This window comes from Lycorma delicatula, chromosome 13 (assembly GCF_047948215.1).
Source record: "Lycorma delicatula isolate Av1 chromosome 13, ASM4794821v1, whole genome shotgun sequence".
NCBI classification, from domain to species: Eukaryota; Metazoa; Arthropoda; class Insecta; order Hemiptera; family Fulgoridae; genus Lycorma; species Lycorma delicatula.
In genome coordinates, this window is record NC_134467.1 from 38,063,919 (window position 1) to 38,087,331 (window position 23,413).

Below are 23,413 nucleotides of genomic sequence, written 5' to 3' on the forward strand. Positions count from 1 at the left end.
TTCTATTTAAAAAGACTTTTAAGTACAATCAATATACCTCACACATGATGTTTTCCTCATCCTAACAGTCTTCATCAAATCCTCCTTCACAATTTTTCTTATTTTGCCATCCATTTCTTCATTTTCTCCATTTTTACATTAAATCATTCAAATACTTTTATTCCTTCTTTTTGATTATCAACGATCAAAAAAAAAAGTATCATAACTTTTGTGTACAGCCTGGCTGTACACAATTTTACATCGATTCAATTAAAATTTTCACATTTCAACAAGGAATTCTTCTTTCAGTCCTTGCCTTCAAATAAATACCCTTTTTAGCATCAAACATTTTTGAACAGCTTCTTTTCCAAGTATACCAACTCTTAAAATACTTAAATGAAACTGTGATTTATAAAATGTTTCATCCCAGCAATATGAGCGTATAAACAAAACTTCTTTCTTGGCAACTCGCACATCTTTCTTAATACTACTATTAAAACATAAATGTAAATTTATAACTAAATATAGGAAAAGATATATTTAATTGTATTTATTAGTATGTTTACTTAATAAATATTCAAAAATGAATGACTAATCTTGGAGTAACCTTTCAAAGGAATTTTAGGGATAATTACAGAACAACAAGGCAGTTCAGCACAACTTTTACAAATTAAATTTTTCTATATACATCAAGAACACACATCAAATAAAGAACATCTATTAAAAAAAAAAAGTTAGTTGTGTTGCATCCTAAATCTGATTCAGGGCATAAATAATCACAATAAATAAAGATTTACTCTTTTACTGTGTATATTTATACTGTTTATAATGATAGTGACATCACCACCTTACCTGCCACTATATGACTCTAAAACTCTTAATGGCTATAAAACTCTTATGACCGTTAGCTCTTAAACACTTCAACAGGGGTCAAATCAACCTTTTTGATCATAAGAAACATTTAAATACCATCAATTTACACATCCATATAAAGCTATGAAGTATATTTTTAAAATCTATACTTTTTAATTTAAAAGATGTTTGAATATACTAAAATAATACATGGAATGGATGCATATTCAATCGATTTTATTGACTGATACTAGCAAAATGAAATGCAGGTAAGTACTACACTAGCTATAAAACCATTTTTTGTTGCAATAGCAATGTGATTTGTCAAGTATTCATATATACTTCACAGTAAACATCACTTGTATAAATCACCAAAGTTTGTGATCTCTCTCAATGTTTGTATATATGAGGTGTGGCGATTAGATAAGACTAATGCTGCTACAGAACTGCGCATGCACCAAATTTGTACAACAGACAGCTGTGTAACATGAAGCCTTCTCTTTCGATTGTTGCCACTCCAGCTTCTGAAGACATAATAGTCTGGCCATAGCCTTCATTTGTATAACATCTGTTTTCTTGTTTTGCCGAAAAAATTATAAATGTTTTATTAGGGCAAAAAACTGTCATGAAACTTGGAAAAACCGGTACTGAAACTTATCTTTTATTAAAAAAAAGTATATGGCAATGAATGTTTATCACATGTGCAAGTTTTTGAGTGGTTTAAGCAGCATTTACAAGATGGCTGAGTTGACACTGAAAATGATGTTCGCCCAGGTCACCCTTCCTCATCAAAAATGGATAAAAATATTGAAAAAATTTGTAATCTGATCATCGGTTAACTATTCTTGTTTTTATTCATGGTCCTTGCTCAACTCCGTGAAAAATAAGAAAAAAAACGACCCGAATTGTGGAAGAACAAGTCATGTGTTCTTTATAAGGACAACGCACCCGGCTCACAATGCATTGTCTGTCAAGACGTTTCTAGCCAAATAGAACATCCTAGTGTTAGACCATCTGCCTTATTTGTATGATATGGCACCATGTGGCTTTTTATCTGTTCCCCAAGATCAAATCTGCATTAAAAGGAGCAAGATTTCAAATTGTTGAAGCTCTGAAAGAAAAAGTGGCACGTGTCATGAAAGAGCTCATAGAAGAAAACTTCCAACAATGGAAAATTCGCATAGAGCACTATAGGGATAGAGGAGGAGTGTGTGTGTATGTGTGTGTGCACACGCATGTATATTAAACAACAATTATTATTGCTTATTGTTTATCAATGTTTCACATTACTGCTTTTTACTCATGATCTTTGTTTATATATACATACTCATGAGCTCATTTGTAACTACCTCGTATTGATCATCAAATGAACTGTTCAAAAAGAAAATTATCAATTTTAAAACAAAATATGACAAAATGAAAGAAAAAGTGATTCAATATTTTTAAAAAAAGAAGAAAGTTCTTATTTTAATATTTGGGAAGTAAAATCTTTTGTCTTTTATAACATTTTGAATGGGACAAAGAAATTCAGACTTCAAAAAAAGAGAACCTTCTTACAAAAAAAAAATGTAAAATAATATTATTATTAAATATATTAAACATAAATCTAGTAATGTTGAACTAGGAAGAAGAGTAAATCAGTGATGCTACCTATCGATAACTTCGTTCTATATGTATGTTAAATATTTATATAGCACAATATTTATATAGCAAACATACAAATATTAAAAAGAAACAATTAAAAATTAATTAACAACTAAAAAACGGTAATAAAAACACTGCATATTTAGATATGATAAAAAATATCTAGAAATGAATGAATCGGTGTAGGAGGAACAAGAATAGATTATATAAGGTTCACGAAAAAATGGTGTTTAAAGGAGATGAAGTATATTTAAAACATTATTTCAAAACTAAGAGACATTAAATGAAAATGAATGTAAGGAAAACTAAACCAATGAGAATAAAAGGCAATAAGTCAATGAATATCAACACAAAGAAAAGGAAATTACTCATAAACAAAATAATAAAATTAAAATACCATATTAACATAATATTTCAAAAACTGAAAACGAAATAAAAACTATGAAAACAATGTCTGAGGAAGTTTTTATAGAAACAAACAATTATTATACAGTATGGTAAAGTTTAGAGTTAAAAAAAATCTACTGAACTATTACGTTTGAAGTATATTTTTGTACAGATATGACATATGAATATCAAGAAAAATATAAAATGGCAGGAGGTATTAGATATATAAGAATGGAGGAATTTAGAGAAGATTAAATATGCTGAACCAGAAAACAAGCTTAATTAGAACAAATTTAAAATAGAAAACTAATTGACTGGAGCATATGAGAAAAGGATTGATTAAACAAGATTAGAAGGAACAGAAGAAGATGAAAACGGAGCGGCCGTGAAAGAATAATGTAAAAGAAAAAAGAGTTATGAAGAATTATAAAATTTTGTTGAAAATAAAGACAAAAATTGTATGTAAGTTACCTGAGCGTTAGGACAAATAACCCGATGATGTTTTGAAATTCATATTACAAGAATGGATTGAAAAACTTTAATACAATTTGTATATATGTTTAAAATTAAATTCTTCATAAAAAAAAGTATGATTTTTTTGTACAACCAGTTTCAGGCTCACCCCATCATCAGATATATTATATTAATCAATAAATGCAATATATCTTTCAAAATTTATATGCAACATTAAAATCCAACTCATCATATACAACTATAAATTATTGTACTCTGTTAAGTACTTCATGTTGTCACTATTTTTATTTATTTTTTATTTTAAATACAAATTAATAACAAGTTAGAAATAACATCAAATTAATAAATACGGTTTAATATTGGCTGGTATTCTACGAAAACTGTTGTTCAGTTATTTATAGACATGATGAGTCTAATTTTAATGTTGCATATTAATTTTGAAAAATCAAGTGGAATTTATCGATTAATATAATATACCTGATGATTGGATGAGCACAAAACCAGTTGTAGAAAAAAAATCATACCTGCTAATGATAATGATAGAGGAAGAGTTAAATTTTCAAAAGTTTTTCCATCAAACCTTTCCTACAAATTTTGAGTTTAAATTTTTGTCTCTTGTTTTTATTCATTCTCTGCAAGTATACATAGATAAAAAAATATTTTCAATCAAGAAGTTATTTAAAATTTAACACATATTCTACATTTTATTAGATATGGTGCAAATTTTAAGATTTATTCAACCATTCTTTTACACGTAAGAATGATTAAATCAATAATTTATATATGTACAATTAGATACACGAAAATCATCTTAATTTCATCATAAGTAATGTTGAAATAAAAATACGGTAACGCATTCTATCAGTTAAAATAACAACAAAGATAACCAAGTACAGAGCTAAATATAGAACAATTTTATTTATAGAAAGTACAATGTTTAGTAAAAAAAATTAACTTTAATCTGTGTTGCATTTCACGAATTCAGGAGCTAATTGATAAATAAAGTATATTGTAATAGATCAATTAACTTATAAATAACATCTGAATTACATGTACTGACAACCTGAATAAGTAATACATTTTTAGTTTGCAATATCTTTACCTACTGGCTTGAAGCTTGATAACATGCTTCATAAGAGAAGTAAAATGAAATAAGTTTCTCTTATTTTATTACTCATTAACTCTACGAATTCATTTCGTTACAGAATGTTTAAAAAAAGAAATAAAATAACTTTTTTATATCATTTTTTTAATTCAATATAATTAGAAGTATAACTAATTCACAAACACACACACACACACACGTACTAGACTATAATGAAAAACTCGGAACCATAAAATACACCACATTACACTAACATCATTTACAATAACTCCTAACATTCATATCAAACAGAACATCTCCTAAAACACATTTGATTTTTCACAACTGCTTTAAGATACAAGTGGTATATTTTCTTTGTTAACTACCACTGAGCCTTTCAGATAAATCAGCAACAGAAACAATCTATTTAAATTTTAATTTAAATTGTTATTAATAGCATATCTTTTTTTTTGTCTTCAGTCATTTGACTGGTTTGATGCAGCTCTCCAAGATTCCCTATCTAGTGCTAGTCGTTTCATTTCAGTATATCCTCTACATCCTACATCCCTAACAATTTGTTTTACATATTCCAAACGTGGCCTGCCTACACAATTTTTTCCTTCTACCTGTCCTTCCAATATTAAAGCGACTATTCCAGGATGCCTTAGTATGTGATCTACAAGTCTGTCTCTTCTTTTAACTATGTTTTTCCAAATGCTTCTTTCTTCATCTATTTGCCGCAATACCTCTTCATTTGTCACTTTATCCACCCATCTGATTTTTAACATTCTCCTATAGCACCACATTTCAAAAGCTTCTAATCTTTTCTTCTCAGATACTACGATTGTCCAAGTTTCACTTCATTAATAGCATATCATGATGATAAATTATTTTTTTAAAAAAACAAAAAAAAACTATTTGAGAAAGGTAGTTGTATCACATTTATAAAACAACACATGATTTTCTGTTGTTAACTTTAATAAAAACTATTTAAGAAACGTAGATATCACATTTCTACCACATTTATAAAACAACACATAATTTTCTGTTGTTAACTTTGATTAATTTTAGTTATAAAACAATTTGCTCGTACTCTACTTTCTACTGGATAAAATTAAAAAGTTCTACAAGACATAAAAAAAAAAAGGATAATACAAAATAGTCAGGTTGGGTATTTGGAAGAAGAGATTACGAGACCTGGCTTGACCCAACACAAGAATTTACTTCAGCTTATGCTGTCATCTAACACAAAGGTGCACTGGATTTCAAGCCCTAGCATTTTTAGCATTAGAATTTAGTAGTATCAGACTTTCACTCACAGAATTGATGAAGAAGAAATCAAGAGTTAGAAAAAAGGTAAGTGATGGCAATGATCAGGAGTAGATGATATAATGATAGGTGATAGTAGATGGTAATGATCAGTAATGATCAAAAAGGTAAATAATCAGGATAATTTACAACCTTGCCTATAATAAAACTTCTTTCTTTTTCCTGTTTAGCCTCCGGTAACTACCGTTTAGATAATTCTTCAGAGGATGATATGTATGAGTGTAAATGAAGTGTAGTCTTGTACATTCTCAGTTCGACCATTCCTGAGATGTGTGGTTAATTGAAACCAAACCACCAAAGAACACCGGTATCCACGATTTAGTATTCAAATCCGTGTAAAAATAACTGGCTTTACTAGGACTTGAACGCTGTAACTCTCGACTTCCAAATCAGCTGATTTGGGAAGACGCGTTAACCACTGGACCAACCCGGTGGGTTTCCTATAATAAAACTGGCCAAGCAAATTTAAACCCACCATTACTACATACTTATTTCTAAATATTTTTTTCTTTTTATTTACATACCTAGGAATGGGATCAGCCACCCATTATATTATTAATTCTGACAAATCATTCCTACTTTTCCAGCAAGAGTAATATTAAACTTATTAATAACTAAGATTGTGAAATTTTTCAACCCTTACAACAAAATCAATGATTAGTAACACAAAACTTAACATAGAATAGGAAAAGTATGTTGAACAAACTTGTTATATTTCTTAGAATCATGACGGACAGATTCCCTCTTATGATAAATAAACTTCTAAAAGGATTAGTTTCAGTAGTCATATTTTGTTTAAGAATAATTAAAAATTGCTGGAGCAGAGAAATAATATTGAAATTATCCAATGCTTAATCTGAATGCTTGGAATTGATTTTGGTTTAGTTCAAATCACTTGCATAATCTTTATCGTCCAAAAAAGTGTTGCACATCAACTTTCATTAGAGATGTAGTCAACCATAAAAAATTTAATTACACGTTAACAAGATAGTTATGATTTTCTCTATCTATGAGTATATTCAAAGCTCTGCAATATTTATTTAGAAAAAAATGTCTTGCTTTCCATATAGCTTTAGATTGTGGTCATTACAACACGTGAAATAAGTATTCTTTTAAAAAAAAAAAAGAAAAAAAAAGAAAAAGTAACAACTACAAAAATAAATAATTTGAGAAGAGTCCTCTATAATATAATGTAAAGTTAGATAATAAACTCTCTCATTATATTAACAAAACAACTCCAGAAAAAAATTTACAAGTACATTAATGAAGTACTTACGCCAGTTACTGTCTATTCATTAAATAAGGCTTTTTTTAAATTTAAATGTCATTCATTATTTAGAAATAAATGTTTTCAATACATCTAACGTTGTTAAAAAAAATTTTTAACATATTGCATCTGAATAAAATAGTTTTTTTTAATTAAAAAAAAAAAAAATATTGTTTGTTTCATTTAATAGTTTTTTAAATGATCTCACCGAGTACTTCAGCATCATTTTATTTCAATTACTTTATAATAACAAACACGTACCTACAATTTCAAGTATGTTTTTAATTATTCTACAATTTTATAAAACATCTGTCCTGAAGAAGGACAGCTTTGTGAACGTGCTAATATAAGAACATAAAAAAAGAAGTATATGAAATAATTTTTAATTCATTTTAACAAAATTAGTAATAATTATTTAATCTATGTGATCATAAATTTAATTGTTAATTTATTTTATAATTTTTTAATTTATATTAAAATGTTCATTAGTGTGTTTAAGGTAGATTTCATAAGAAAGTTACCTATTGTAATGGATAAAATGATTCGACTTGTAGAAAATTTCAAGATATCTTCATGTTTCACATCCCTCAGACCCCAAAACCAGTCAATTCAAAAAACTATATATATATATATTTTTTTTTTTACTTTCTTGTGGACACAATAACTGCCGTAATTTTGCCCCAATCATTTTCAAATTGATATGTAAAATATAACAATCCAAAATCTTGGTCAAGTTCGATAATGAGCAAAATCGGATCATAGGAGTGGAAATGGGTCGGCTTTTTCGAAAAAACAAAATATTGCTATAACTTTCTTATTAAGTAAAATATCAAATTCATTTAAGTTCCTACTATTCTTTGGATAAGGTCCTAAAACTTATCTAAGTAAAGTTTTTTGATATCACCAACCATTGGCCCAGGGGGTGGTCAAAAGGGGGTTTCGAAAACAAAAAAAAATCATACCTCCCTTAATAGGCACAGTGTAAAATCGATTTAAAGTGGTCGTTTTTCCTCTAAACATTACCTAAAACGTTTGTCTGAAACAATTTTTGATATGACCAACTGTTATGGCAAGGAATGACCAAAATATTGCTGGAATTTAAAGAGGATGGGACTTGTCATATGCTAAGCATGTAAAACCTTTCTCACATGCAACCATTGTCGTATTGAGTAAATTTCATGGAATTCTGAAGGAGAAGCAGAAACGCGCTACGACTTCGCAATGAAATTACAAGAAAGTGTTTGTCAGAAGTAGTATCTATAAAGCACTGAAGTTTTTCTTAACTTTAAGATAGAAATCTTTTTTTTATCCCCAACTTAGCACCGGTGAAATCTACTCCACCTTCCAGCATGCCAGATGGGATTTTATGTTTTATTAACAGTTAGTGAAATGACCTGCAAAATTTCATTAAATTAATATATGTTTAATTTATTGATTGTTGATGAAAACTGAGTCTGTATTGTTATACAAACTATTGTTTGTTAAATTTATAATACCTGTAAATAAATTAATTTTTCAATTAATTGTTACTACAAGATATTACGATTTGATGGCAAGGTAGTAATATTTCTGCCTTTTATCCAGAAATTTCTGGATTTTATTCCCATTTAGGATTGACATTTTTCACTCACACCACAAAAAAACACAGATTGGTAAAATAATTAACCTGTTGTTGCCAGAGTTAAATAAACAATTATGAAAATTTTTTTCAAATAAGGTAACTGCTGATGTATATAATTCACCTTTTTTTTCCTTCATACCATTTTTTCATTACTCACAACTTTTAGACCTTACCTCAATACAAAAAAAAAAAAAAAAATCCAAAATCTAACGGCAAGATTAAATGTATATTGTTTTTTCTTAATAGAAAACTTCAAGCCAAGTCTACATAATTTTTTTTTGTTTTTGTTAAATCATAAAATACTTATAAACTCAAACAGTAGAAAAAACAATTTAGTAATAAAGAATAAATGACAGGGTGACTTTCACATATGAACGTACTGACTTCTTAAACCTTTGTAGCATTATTTTGACTAATGAATTAATTCACCAGAAAAACTTACTTTTTTGGGGGGAGGTTTTCTAGATGAAAAACGCTTTCTCATTATCATCGTTCGGACATGATATATTTGTTGTAATAAAAAAAAAAGAAGATATATCACATTATACATCTAAATTAAAATAATAAGATTACCATTTGCTTTACAGCAAATGGCATGAATAGTTGAAACACACTACAGTAATTCAAATACTTGAATATAAACAGACAGCCCTAAGAAATCGTAAAACATAAGATAGTTTCATTATTCCCTAGAACAGTTCGCATTTTAAACTAGGTTAAACCTGTAACGTAATGCTGCATGACAGATACAATCCACAAGGACATGGTGCACTATTAGTTGGCAGCCGCAGTGAGCCCAAAGAGGTGCACCTGTTTGGATCATCAGATATGCATGAGTAAGCCTAGTGTTCTCTACTCGTAAACAGCTCTCTCGAGCAGTTTAACTAATAAACCTCTTTCGATGGTTATTTCTACATGAGAAGCTCCACAGTGACACAGAATGCTTAATTGGATGAAGTTTATCTTTAATAGTAGCTTCCCATTCATTTTGCCAGTTATCGTGAACTTATCCTCTTCAGGAAACAGACAAGATCATTAGAAGCAACATAATTGGTAAAAGTAGACTAAAAACAAGCCTCTTTTGCCACACTATCTGCGCACTCATTTCCTGAAATTCCTGTATAGCTGGGGATCCAGCAGAAGCTCACTTGCATTATATCTAGTCATTTGCGAAATAACACACTGAATTTCACAAACAACAGGATTTCTGGAGTACATATCATTAATCGCATGTAACGTATTCATGGAATCCGAGCAAACAAATATATGTCAAAGTGTTAAGCTAATTATACTTTAGGCCTTATTAATAGCAAACAGCTCCTCAATGAAAATACTGCAGATACTGTGGAGGTTAAACATGTATGTTCTGTTGCTTACCATAAAAGCAGAACCAACAGAATTTAACGTTTTTAGAGCCATGCATAGAAAATGTAACATCAGGATTCACGCTATTTATAATAGTATAACTTTTTTTTTTTGCAAATAACCGGATTTATATTTTTTTTATTATACTGACAAAGATTAAAGCAGTAATTAATGAGAGAAGGCTGATAAGGGGAGTAATAACATGTAACAACAGCAAGGACTGGAAGTAATTGTATATTTAGAGCTGAGAAAAAGCGCTGAGCTCTGATGCCTGGCAAAGAAGTAGATCTTGGCTGTTCTTGGTATCGATTAATATGCGGGTTGGAGAATACCGCATCAAAAGTTGCATAGAAAAGCTTACAAGGAAGCTTGTACGTGGAAATATGAAAATGAAAATTTGTAGTGATGAAAAATGCCATGCTGACCAGGATTTGAATCTGGAACCTCCAGATGAAAGGCTGGGATGCTACCACTCAGCCACAGAGACTGGCAATTTTAAACGGTATATTGAAACTTTTTAATGCCTTAACCATTCCCAATTTATATGAACCTCCAATGGTAATATATTTTTTTTAATGTTATTATCTTACAGTTGTTTTGCCACTTGACTCTTTTTTAATATTTAAAAATATGTGAATATCATTAAAATCCATTATAAAATGTAAAATTGATCACAAGTAGCCATAAACACTATACAAACAAATACAGGTGGCATAAGATGTAGTAATAACATTAACAGGGTGAATGGTCCCAATTCATCAATCAATTATGGTGGCGGGGGTAAATATTACTTATTCATAAGTAAATCAGACCTAGAAAAGGCATTCGATAACGTACCTGGAATAAAATGTTCAGAATTTTTAAAAAATTAGGGTTCAAATACAGAGATAGAAGAACAATTGCTAACACTTACAGGAACCAAAAACAGCAATAACTGAAGAACATAAGAAGCCTTAATAAGAAAGGGAGTCCGACAAGGATGTTCCCTACCCCTGTTACTTTTTAATCTTTACATGGAACTAGCAGTTAATGATGTTGAAGAACAATTTAGATTCGGAGTAACAGTACAAGATGAAAAGTTGAAGATGCTACGATTTGCTGATGATTAATTCTAGCTGAGAGTAAAAAGGATTTAGAAGAAACAATGAACGGCATGGATGAAGTCCTACACAAGAACTACCGCATGAAAATAAACAAGAACAAAATGAAAGTAATGAAATGTAGTAGAAATAACAAATATGGACCACTGAATGTGAAAATAGGAGAAGTAAAGATTATGGAAGTAGAAGAATTTTGTTATTTGGGAAGTAGAATTACTAAAGATGGAGGAAGCAGGAGCGATATAAAATGCTGAATAGCACAGGCGAAACGAGCCTTCGGTCAGAAATATAATTTGTTTACATCAAAAATGAATTTAAATGTCAGGAAAAGATTTTTGAAAGTATATGTTTGGAGCATCGCTTTATATGGAAGTGAAACTTGGATGATCTGAGTACCTGAGAAGAAAAAATTAGAAGCTTTTGAAATGTGGTGCTATATGAGAATGTTAAAAATCAGATGGGTGGATAAAGTGACAAATGAGGAGGTTTTGCAGCAAATAGATGAAGAAAGAAGCATTTGGAAAAATATAGCTAAAAGAAGAGATAGACTTATAGGCCACATATTAAGGCATTCTGGAATAGTCGCTTTAATATTGGAGGGAGAGGTAGAAGGAAAAAATTGTGTAGGCAGGCAACGTTTGGAATATATAAAACAAATTGTTAGGGATGTAGGATGTAGGGGGTATACCGAAATGAAACGACTATCACTAGATAGGGAATCTTGGAGAGCTGCATCAAACCAGTCAAACGACTGAAGACAAAAAAAAAAGTAAATCATAAAAATTTAGACAACCTTTAATAAGAAATGCAATATTTTGCCATTTTTTAACAAATTATCTTCCTGAATAAAAGAAAACAAGTGAAACCAATGATAACGTGAAAGCGTTTTTCATCTAGAAAACCTCCCCCCAAAAAAGTAAGTTTTTCTGGTGAATTAATTCATCAGTCAAAAAAAAAAAAAAACGTACAAAGGTTTAAGAAGTCAGTAACTAGTTATTCATACGTGAAAGTCACCCTGTCATTTATTCTTTATTACTAAATTTTTTTCTACTGTTTGAGTAGAAAAGTATTGAGTATATAATATATTGAATATATAAAGTTTGTTGTTTGTTATCACATCACGAGAGAATCAATAGACCAATTACTTTCAAATTTGCAGTATACATTTGTGTTATCCCAGGCAAAGTTTTAAACCATCCACCGAGGCCCTAACTCCCTTGAAGGTTAAGAAATGAAAAATATTCATTATTTTTCCACCCCCAAGGCAGGTGAAGTTGTGAATTAAAGATGTTCATTAAGGATAAAATAGATTAATCCTTTTACTTCAATATTATATTTCTGCCACCATAATGAAGAAGTATATAGGTGTGTATACTTTAGTTACCATAGTTACTATTATTCTACCCACCAGGTTGATCTAGTGGTGAACACATCTTCGCAAATCAGCTGATTTCGAAGTCAAGAGTTCCAACGTTCAGATACTAGTAAAGACCTTTATACGTTTTTAAATAGTAGATCGTGGATACCGGTGTTCTTTGGTAGTTGGGTTTCAATTAACCACAAATCTCAGAAATGATCGACTATGATTGACTTCGAAATCAGCTGATTTCGAAGTCAAGAGTTCCAACGTTCAGATACTAGTAAAGACCTTTATACGTTTTTAAATAGTAGATCGTGGATACCGGTGTTCTTTGGTAGTTGGGTTTCAATTAACCACAAATCTCAGAAATGATCGACCTGAGACCGTACAAGACTACACTTCACTTACACTTATACATATCATCCTCATTCATCTTCTGAAGTAATACTTAACGGTGATTCCCAGAGGCTAAACAGGAAAAAAATATTATTATTCTATCTTTTGTAATTTAGTTTCTTTTTCAGTTTTCTATAAAGTTTGAATACTATAATTATTATTTATCAATATCATTCTCACAATCATGAGGATAACATACAGTGAAGGGGTCTGTGGGGTGGAGTCATCTGGGTAGATGGGAATAGCGACCTAAGCTACAGGTGTCCAAGACAGGCCGACTAGTATTATAATAAAATTAAACAAAATTAGTCATTATTATATCATAATAAATGTTCAATTATAAATAAACAAGAATTAAAGTAACTGCGGATCTAGAAATAAAGAAAAAGTAATAAGTAAAGAAAAGGAAATTAAAGAAAAACCATATATCAAATAATTTTATTTCTTTTTAAATTATTTATTACGATATATCACCTTACATTAATGTACAATATTCAGTCTAGCCCAATCATTTTAACAATATGTCTTCATAAAAAAAAGTTCTAAATATCAGGATAGAGACATTTCAATAACTGACAAATCTTATTCTACAAGAAAAAAAGTTCTATATTCTAATAAAAAATAAATATATAGAGTTTTCATGCAATCAGTCAATTCATAGTACCGCAAAAATCGTAGTAAAACTGTTCAGATGAAAACATTCTATGTTTATGACAAATAAAACTAATTAAATATAATACATCTAAGTAAAAACCAAATGTGTTAAAATAAAATTCAAAAATAAATAAACAAAGTTTATGTAAACATTTTCATCGACATATAATAATATTTCAAACATTTTATCAGTTAATTTGCACCTAAATTATTTTTTAACATTTGAGAACTTTTATGAAATTAATTTTACTCTATGGCTAAACAAAAAAATAATTCTTGTAATTTTAATTGTTTGTAACTAAAAGATCTGATTCTTAAATGAAGAAATGTACTTGCCGATTTTATAATTTCTAACTATATATATATATATATATATCTTGCTTATCAGTTGAATATCAATGTTGTGATTACTGGTTGTTCCACTTCTATCGATATTTAACCCAAACAATTTCTAAAATTTTATTACCTTTTCCATGAGATATAAGGAGTCAAAAACTGTAAATTTTAAAAAACCGTGCACATTATTTGATCTTTTACAAAAAAAAAAAGTGAAAAGGCATCAAACTTAAAATTCATGAATAGGCTCTATAAAACTATGTTAATAAAGGGTATAAATATTAGAATTGAAATCCCTTCCCTTCAAAGTGAAATACTTGTACAAAAATTTAAATTTTTGTATTCTAACTCCTCTGATTCAGAACTGATTTTAGGCATAAATAAAAAAGAGAGGAAAATGATGTACATAATATAATATGTAGTAATTTTTATGTAAAATATAATGGTTTTTGTTTCAAATTTCTAAGTAAATTAGTTTCTGAGGTATTGGAAAAACTACAAATGCCAAAAGATGCAAAAATTGATGTGAACAACATTGTAAAATTTAACCTAACACACAGAAACAATTTAAAAAACTTTTTTAAATAGGTTTTGAACTCAGGAGATATGAAAGAATGAATGAATATACAAAATCAAAAAAGGGTCATACAACCACTATTAGGTGACTTCAACACAGATTTATCTCCACCGAAAATAACATACAAACCTTGCTTTGGCACAAACATTTAAAACTCAGAAAAATTATTTCCTAAAACATTTACAAAAATATATATTTAGAAAAAGAAAAAAATATATATTTATGCATACAATGCATGTGTGTATGTGTATATGTATGCGTGTACGTGCACATGTGTGTGTGTAAACCACTAACAGAAACAATTTTACGTACATCATAAACAACAATTCTTAAACGATTTATAAACATCAATCAAATAAACTCAACGTATATAAACAAACTAATAAAGGTTAATCAATTTAACTAAACACGCACAATTACTCTTTCGAGTAATCAACTAATTAAGTAACAAATACACAATATAAATGACTTCAACTTTATCAACATATATTTTATATGGTTTCCGTGAAACTAACAAGTTTCTCAAGTAAAGTTGTTCACGATAGACTGATTATAAAGTTATATTACTGAATCAAAGTTTAAAGTTCAATATTGTTATTATAATCTTTATAATTACACAAATAGTAATAAAATTATATATATATATATATATATACATACACACATAAAAACATAATAATAATAATAATAATAATAACATTCATAAATATATGATGCCCACACTATACTGTTATTAGAAATAAATCTCTTTACAAACAGTCAATAAATTTCAATCAGCATACCTTAAATGATTGCACAACACTCGAGCAAGTAAATTATAAAAATCAATTACAGTTAAATTTTCTTTTTCTGACAACAAATTATTACAATAGTTGATGGATTTATTTAACTGGTCTATGTTTTTTTTAATTTACCATATTAACTATATAAACATGTGTGCACACACACACACACACAAACACAATGGCCCTTATCATGCTGCCCTTGCAACTGAGATTTTACGATTTATGAACTGATGACAATCAGTACCTGCAGCGTGTGTTTTTCAAATGAGGCTACTTTCTACACCTTACGGTAGGTAAGTAAACAGGCATAATGTGGGAATATGGGCTTCAGAAAATCCATACTTTACCAGGGAAAAAATTAGAATTCCCCTAAAGTGAATGTGTGCTGCAGTTTAATGCACAACAGAATCATCGGTCCCTTCTTTTTCACTGAGCAATCAATAACAGCTAATAATTATCTAGATATGCTGCAACACTTTGCTATATCTCAACTAAATGACTTGTAACCTAAGGTGGTTTACCAGCAGGATGGCGCACCACCATACTGGGAATTACTAGTTAAGAGATTTTCTGAATGAATCGTTTCATGGCAGATGGATTGGGCACGATCCATTATGTTATGTCTGGCGATCGTAGTCTCGCTCACTGGCGACCACGATCACCAGACATAACTCCCTCAGACTTTTTCCTCTGGGGTTATGTTAAGGACAGAGTCTATGCAACACCCGTACCTGATCTGGACACATTGAGACTGATAATAACTGAATCTGTTGAAGAGCTATTGAACAACACATGGTGTGAAATTGATTATTGGTTGGACATAATATAAACAACATAAGGCACGCATTTTGAAGTTAATTGACAAAAAAAATTGATAATTTTTTTTTTCTTTCTTTTACCACAAATCGCACATCTGTAACTGCATTAGTTTCTTTGAAATAAGTTTTTGTAATCATGGAAAGACTTTGTCATACCCTATATATCATACTAAACACACACATATATATATATATATATATATATATATATATATATATATATAGAGAGAGAGAGAGAGAGAGAGAGAGAGAGAGAGAGAGAGAGAGAGAGAGAGAGAGAGAGAGAGAGAGAGAGAGAATACTTTATTATTTTAGTGTGGAATTTTTTAATATTTGTAAGAAGCTAATGTTAAAGTTTAATTTATCTTATTTTAACAGTACCTTTAAGGTATATCGATTAAATTTTTATTTCTTTATATATTACAATTTTTTGTTTGATTATTTCTTAAAATAGTAAAAAGTTTTTGCCATGTTTTGTTTTTAATTCGACAAATCTCTGAAACTAACATTTGTATTTTATTCACTTTATTTACATTAAACTTCTTAGTTATGCCAAATGACTACAAAATTTGTTATAATGTTTTCTAATTGGCAACTTAATAGATTTATATTACGCCAAACCTAAAAAATTATGTTTTTGACTTGAATCTTTTTTTTTTACAACACTTTTCTCAAAAAAATATTAGAGCCAAGAGTTTTAGGAAACATCTTTTTTATAATTTTCAGGTCAAATTATTAACAAATTATCATAATTACTGTCCAAAAAATTGTAGTACTACATTTTTGTTATTTATGAAGCAAAAATCAGGGATAAATCATATAGACAGCCCTAAGTTGGAGAAAAAGCATTTCTACGGCTATGTTTAATTATTTATTACTTTTGGCTTAAGAATACCCAAAATAGAATTCTTTAGTTCATACACTGTTATATAATACACAGATTATATAACATAAAATACATCAATAAAGCAATTTACAAACCATGTAACAAACTTTCATGACATATTCTACTGGTAAAAATAAAAAAAAGTTCATATAAACAAAAATTTGAAACACTTTGTTCTCAAGTATCAGATAGCAAAATATTTCACCCTGATTTCTGCGCTTTTGATAAAATTAATCCAGAATGTAATTCTTGTGACCTTAAACTAAGCATAGATTTTGTATTTTAAATGAAATCTGAATGAAAAATTTAAAAAAAATAAGTCCCAGAATTTTTGGTAATTTTCTACTTTTTAATAATTTCAGTTTTTAGTAGTTTTCAAGAAATCTGAGGTAAAAGACAAAAGATTGTGTTCAAAAAACATACTTTTGGCGTAAAATAACTTTGTTAAATGGATAATAAACACATAAAAGTTTTAAAAAAAGTTTTAAAAAGTTTAAAAAATCTAAAATATAAGAATTTCTAAGTTATAAATTTTAACTATGTATTAAATGAAATAAAATGTTCAATATTACAAGAATTCTAGTTCAGAGAACCTTTGCTTTGGTATTTCACTGCTTACATACCACTGCCTCATAACTGTTTTCTTCATATACTACTTAACAACATTCAGCAGTAGTTAGTTGTTCTTGGCAATAACCACATTCTTTTGTCGTTAACCAAGATTTATCAAAAACTACTAAATATACCGTTCTGAGAATATAAAATTTTCAATTTTTCAGGCCAGTTTCATATAAAACCACTAAATTTACCCTTTAATTTATGTTTCAAGAATTACAATCTCTTCAAAAGTGCAGAAATCATGGCAAAATCTTTCACTAGATGACACTCGGTAATGAGGCGTTTCTAAACCTATGTTTATAAAAACTTTCTTTTTTGTTTTCACCAGTATAACATATTCGAAAGTTTATTAAACTATTCGTGAATCACCCGAGTATAGATAATTAAAAAGAAATATTATATTACTTTGCGTAAAAATATTTTAATCTTACGAATGTACAAATAGATTTTATAACACTTTACTTGGCATAAAATTATTTATCTACATTATCTTCACTATTAACATTAATGCTATTCCAAAGAAATTTATTCGATTTTTATTTCAATCTTAATTTCACTATTAAATAACTTTATTTTTCTCTTAGTCTCCCCAGAGCCACCATCATAAGGTATTACTTCAAAGAATGAACGTGGACGATATGTGTGAATGTAAATGAAGTATAGTTTTGTTCAGTCTCAGGTCAAACATTCCTGAGATGTGTGATTAATTGAAACCCAACCAACGAAGAACATCGGTATCCACAATCTAGTATTCAAATACGTATAAAAATGTCTTTACTTGGATTAGAACCTTAGAGCTCTCGACTTCAAAATCAGACTAGATAAAATCCTACTAGACCAACCTGGTAGCACTTTTAAATTACTAATGAAAAATACAGTGCTGCTGAAGAAAGATGAAGTAATACTTTTAAAGACTCCAGTACGTAAGTGTTCTTACCATGTTTATCTGCATCTTACAGATAATAATTAAAATTGATAATACATAACTTAATATAAATATGTTCCAAATTCACACACATCATTCAAAAGAAATTATTATGAAGTATAATTACATTCACTGCTTAATAACTGGTAAATATTATTAAATATCCATTTTTAGCACAATTATAGGACAATTTTACAGTTCTCTTTCTATTATTGTAGTTATAGCACCCAAAAACTCATTGTTGAAATGGGAAACAGCCAACATATTGATGTTTTCAGAGAGAAAACTAATATTTTCATCAATTTTAACTGAAAATATTATTCCCCCAAAACAATAATTTTTCAACTGCCACACTTTGATGTTTATTAAAATTTTCTAGATGTAAACCTCATTACATAATTTTTCTAGTCGAACTGTTGTCTTGTAGACTAGTTATTAAAGTTCTTCCTCATAAATTTCATTACGATGGTCAGATCATTATCTGTACCCATAAGTATGAACCATATAAACCAATATATATATATATATATGTATAAAATTAAATATATTTATTTATCCTAAGCGATTGATAGATTATACAAACTGGTGCGTAATATTTATGAAAAACGAGAGGTTCAATCAGACTTAAAAAAAAGTGTTATAGTCATGATACCAAAGAAAGCAGTAGCAGATAAATGTGAAGAATACAGAACAATTAGTTTAACTAGTCATGCATCAAAAATCTTAACTAGAATTCTATGCAGAAGAATTGAGAGGAGAGTGGAAGAAGTGTTAGGAGAAGACCAATTTGGTTTCAGGAAAAGTATAGGGACAAGGGAAGTAATTTTAGGCCTCAGATTAATAGTAGAAGGAAGATTATTAGAGAAAAACAAACCAACATAGTTGGCATTTATAGACCTAGAAAAGGCATTCGATACCGTAGACTGGAATAAAATGTTCAGCATTTTAAAAAAAATAGAGTTCAAATACAGGGATAGAAGAACAATTTCTAACATTTACAGGAACCAAACAGCAACAGTAATAATTGAATTAATTTTGCTTTTTTCATATAATTCATTAAAAGAAACATTTTATTAATAGTTTTATTTCAGTGTAGTATTCCTAGATTAATACTATATTATTGTTTAACTATAAAGTACAAATTGTATACCCTAAAAAAAAATTGGAAAAAATCTTTTTTTTACCTCAACAGTAGCTAACTTACTACAAGTTTGAAAATTAATTACAATAGATAATGCATATGAGTTGCATGAACTATACATGCAGTAATGAGAAAAAGAGAATAGTTTCTTGTAAACAGCTTGATAAAAAGAGTGCACTGTTTTTTATAAGTAGTTACACAAACTGTACTAGTACAAATTATAAATGTAAAATACAAAGGTATGTGATCCTCCTTTACATGAATCAATACATTATCGATTCTCATGTAAAACTGACTATTCTGTAAAAGAATGAAGTATAAAGTTTTATTAGCAACAGAACATTAATATTACAAACACAAAAAAGTATACAGAGTTCTAAAATGTAAGAATATTGATGATGTCTGAAATAAAGATTTTTTTAAAGATAAATTAGAAAACTAGTTAAATAATTTTTGTTTAAACGATAAAGAATTAGGCTTGTTAGCTATACATTACAATTTTAATTGTTTATTATTCACTAAAAAAAAGGATGCATACTAAAAATACACAACAAAACATTTATTGTGTATTTTTACACAAGTCCAATTTTTACATCAGTCCACTGGACTGATGTAAAAATTGGACTTGTGTAAAAATGTGTGGACTGATTAAATAACTTTTGAGAATATAACTACCAAACAGAATTAAGTTCCAACCTAGAGATTATTTTAAAATGATATACAGAAAAACAAATTATTATGTAAATCTTTTATAAAATAACAACACGGAAGAAAAGATACACAATCTCACACAGTGGTTTTAAGTTCAAACACAGATATAAACCGATATAAACACAGATATAATTTTTATTAGACTTACACATGTAATATCTTTAATTAAGAAATATATTATGAACAAGATTGCTATCCATTTAATAACCCACTAACAAACAAGTTACGTATATTCAAAACTACAACATCTTAAAAATCAACTACAAGTACTCAAGGTATTATGTATAACTTTTTGCGATGACAATGATTAAATTAACGATTAAACTAAAAATAGTTAATGAATAACTTAAAAAGATAACCTACAAGTGTAATTCAAAAATATAGTACACATAAATTAAAAAAATAAATAGCAATGAAAAGATTACTCACGTTTTACAATCTTTTTTTTTCAATAAAACAGGTGATTAAATCGATTCATGCGAACGTTATTTAATGAAAATAAATAACAGTTTTTACAAACACATGCACAAATAAAACAATATATAATTAATGGAAACTATTTTTCAGGCAATATTATAAATTTAAGCACATATATATAATCTAAAAATGAATGCTTCAATACATAAAGACACATATTAAACGAAAAATATTAAGAAAAACGTGTAAACAATCTCTATTATAACCTAAACCTAAAAACGCACGTAAAATTCAAATGGCTCTAACCAAATACCTACAGCGCTCTACCCACAATTTTGTGAATTAATAACTTTAACGAAATAAAATTTAAAATACGAAGTAATGACAAAAATAAAATATATCAAATAGATTTTTTTTAGATTTATTTAAATAATTTAATATAAATTAAATTAGTTCACTGCCATGAGAGATAATTTATCTCTCACTATGCTAAACTAACCCATCAGGTTAGTCTATTTTTTCCTTTCTTTTTTTTTTAACCTCCGGATCCAGTTAAGTATTGCTTCAGAGGATGAGGTGAATTATTTGTAGCGTCGGGTTGGTCTAATGGTGAATCATCGCGAATCAGTCGATTTCGAAGGTTGAAATTTTAGCAAAGGCATTTATTTTTATACGGATTTGGATACTAAATCGTACATTTTTGGTGGTTGGGTTTCAATTAACGACATACTTCAGGAATGGTCGACCTGAGACTGTACAAGACTATACCTCATTTATATTCATTCATATCCTCTGAAGGATCCGTAAGGTGAACCACCTTACAGTGGTTCTGGAGACTAAACAGAAAAAGAGAACTATGAACTCCTAATGTGAATTTTAGCCTGACCGTCATTTTTCCTACCTATATATATTTTTTTATTTAAATTCACCAATTAATGTAATTTTATGTAACATATAATCTACAGAATGAAATTTGTACTTAAGAAATAAATTTTATCCAGATAAAAGTGAGAGAAATTAATATTTTATAGCAATGGAGGATATATCATAGGTTGCGACATGTATTTCTTACAAAACATGTCATTATGAAAATAGTATACTAAAAACAATAACAAAAAATGTTTTAAAGTACATCATAGGAGAGTATCCATATTTAAAATATCCATATTTAAGTATCCATATTTAAAGCTGCTTTTCTTATGTAAACAGGAATCTGATAATAATGAATACTCACTATGTAAATAAGTAACTGTTAGCAACTTCACTACCTCACTAATAATTGTCACTTATTTATCGATACTTAACCCAAACTATTACACAAAAAAAACACAAGAAAAATGGTCCTAATACTAAAAACACTTTAAATTATAAAAGATAATGTTGGCTTTTTTACTTAAGTTTGGAAATATGTTTTTCCAAAAAGCACAAACCTTCCAAAACACACATTGACTTCACAGCCACTGCAATTTGTTTCGACTTGGTTGGTTTTTTTGTGCATATTTTTTGTAGCGTAGTTTACACCAAGCTGGTTTTGGAGTTTTAATTATTGAGTGGTCTTTGGAAACAATAGTTTACATTTGCATCTCATTTTTATAAATTATTGTTTCAACTAGCTGTTGAACTCGGTAATAGTTTTCCAGTTGTCATTTTATAAATGCTTAATGACAGCTCTGGTGAGTAGCAAATCATAATACTTTTCCTTAAAGGACTACTGTAAAATCAATCATCTGATCAGTTAAGTCAATGAATGACTTACCTTTATTATAATCTACAATAGTTCGAGGCTTCAGAACTTCATAATTTTTACTTTTATGACTCATCATTTGGTCAGTATGCTTCATTGAAAGCACTAAATTATCTCTTATCTTTCCAGCTTAAGACAACAACATTGTTTTTATTTTATATTTATATTTATTATTAATTTTATTTTGTTAATTATTATAATTGAAATTTTATATTTACTATTGAAAACCTTCCCCTACTCCTTTTAAGAATCATTATTTAAAATACTGCGATACAACACCACTTTTTTTCAAAATTGTCCTTGGCCAAATTAATAAGTACCTGTTACCTTCAAAAAAGGCAATTTTTTTTTTAAATTGCCATTATTCATTATTTTTGGTTGTTTTTTTAATTAAGATGAATAAATGCGAGCAGCAAAAAAATTCATTAGAAAATGTTACTGGGCATAGAATTAAGTTATTTTCTCAATATGAAAATAATTTGAAGTGGTAATAACATCTTTAACAAAATTATCTTTAAATCTTTCTTTCATAACATTCAATTGTCATCCACAAAATAAAGAACATTTGGATATTATAAATTTAAAACAAATCATTATTACAAAATTTTATATGGTACAGCCGAGTTTAGCTGAAGTACCAGACACTTACAGTAGAGTGAATTGCATACGTTATGCAGCTTTGCATTGTTAATTTAAATTACATAAAAACATTTGCCAAATCTTGGGAAATAATTAGGAAATTTTAGACCAGGTGTTGCTATTTTTACGAAGTGTTAATATTTTACACAAAATTTAAAATTGTGGTATATATTTCTTATTCTAGTGCTAAAGAATTATTTTAATGTTTCTGTTTTTTTTTATTTTATTCTATATTCAAGATGGGACCTTTTAAACCCCTCTCGGTCTTTGTTAAATTTATTGAGTTTTATTCTAATTTTATATA

The 23,413-nt window shown here is 28.5% G+C and overlaps 1 protein-coding gene across 1 annotated transcript in view; it reads right to left on the reverse strand.

Moving 5' to 3' along the window:
• The window catches only part of DNAlig3 (DNA ligase 3), a 266,939-nt gene extending 245,912 nt beyond the window's left edge, over nt 1-21,027 (reverse strand). Inside the window, exon 1 of the mRNA XM_075380964.1 lies at nt 20,739-21,027. The gene's annotated coding sequence lies outside the window, so the exon portion shown is untranslated. The remainder of the gene's footprint in view (nt 1-20,738) is intronic.
• Between the last annotated feature and the right edge of the window lie 2,386 nt (nt 21,028-23,413).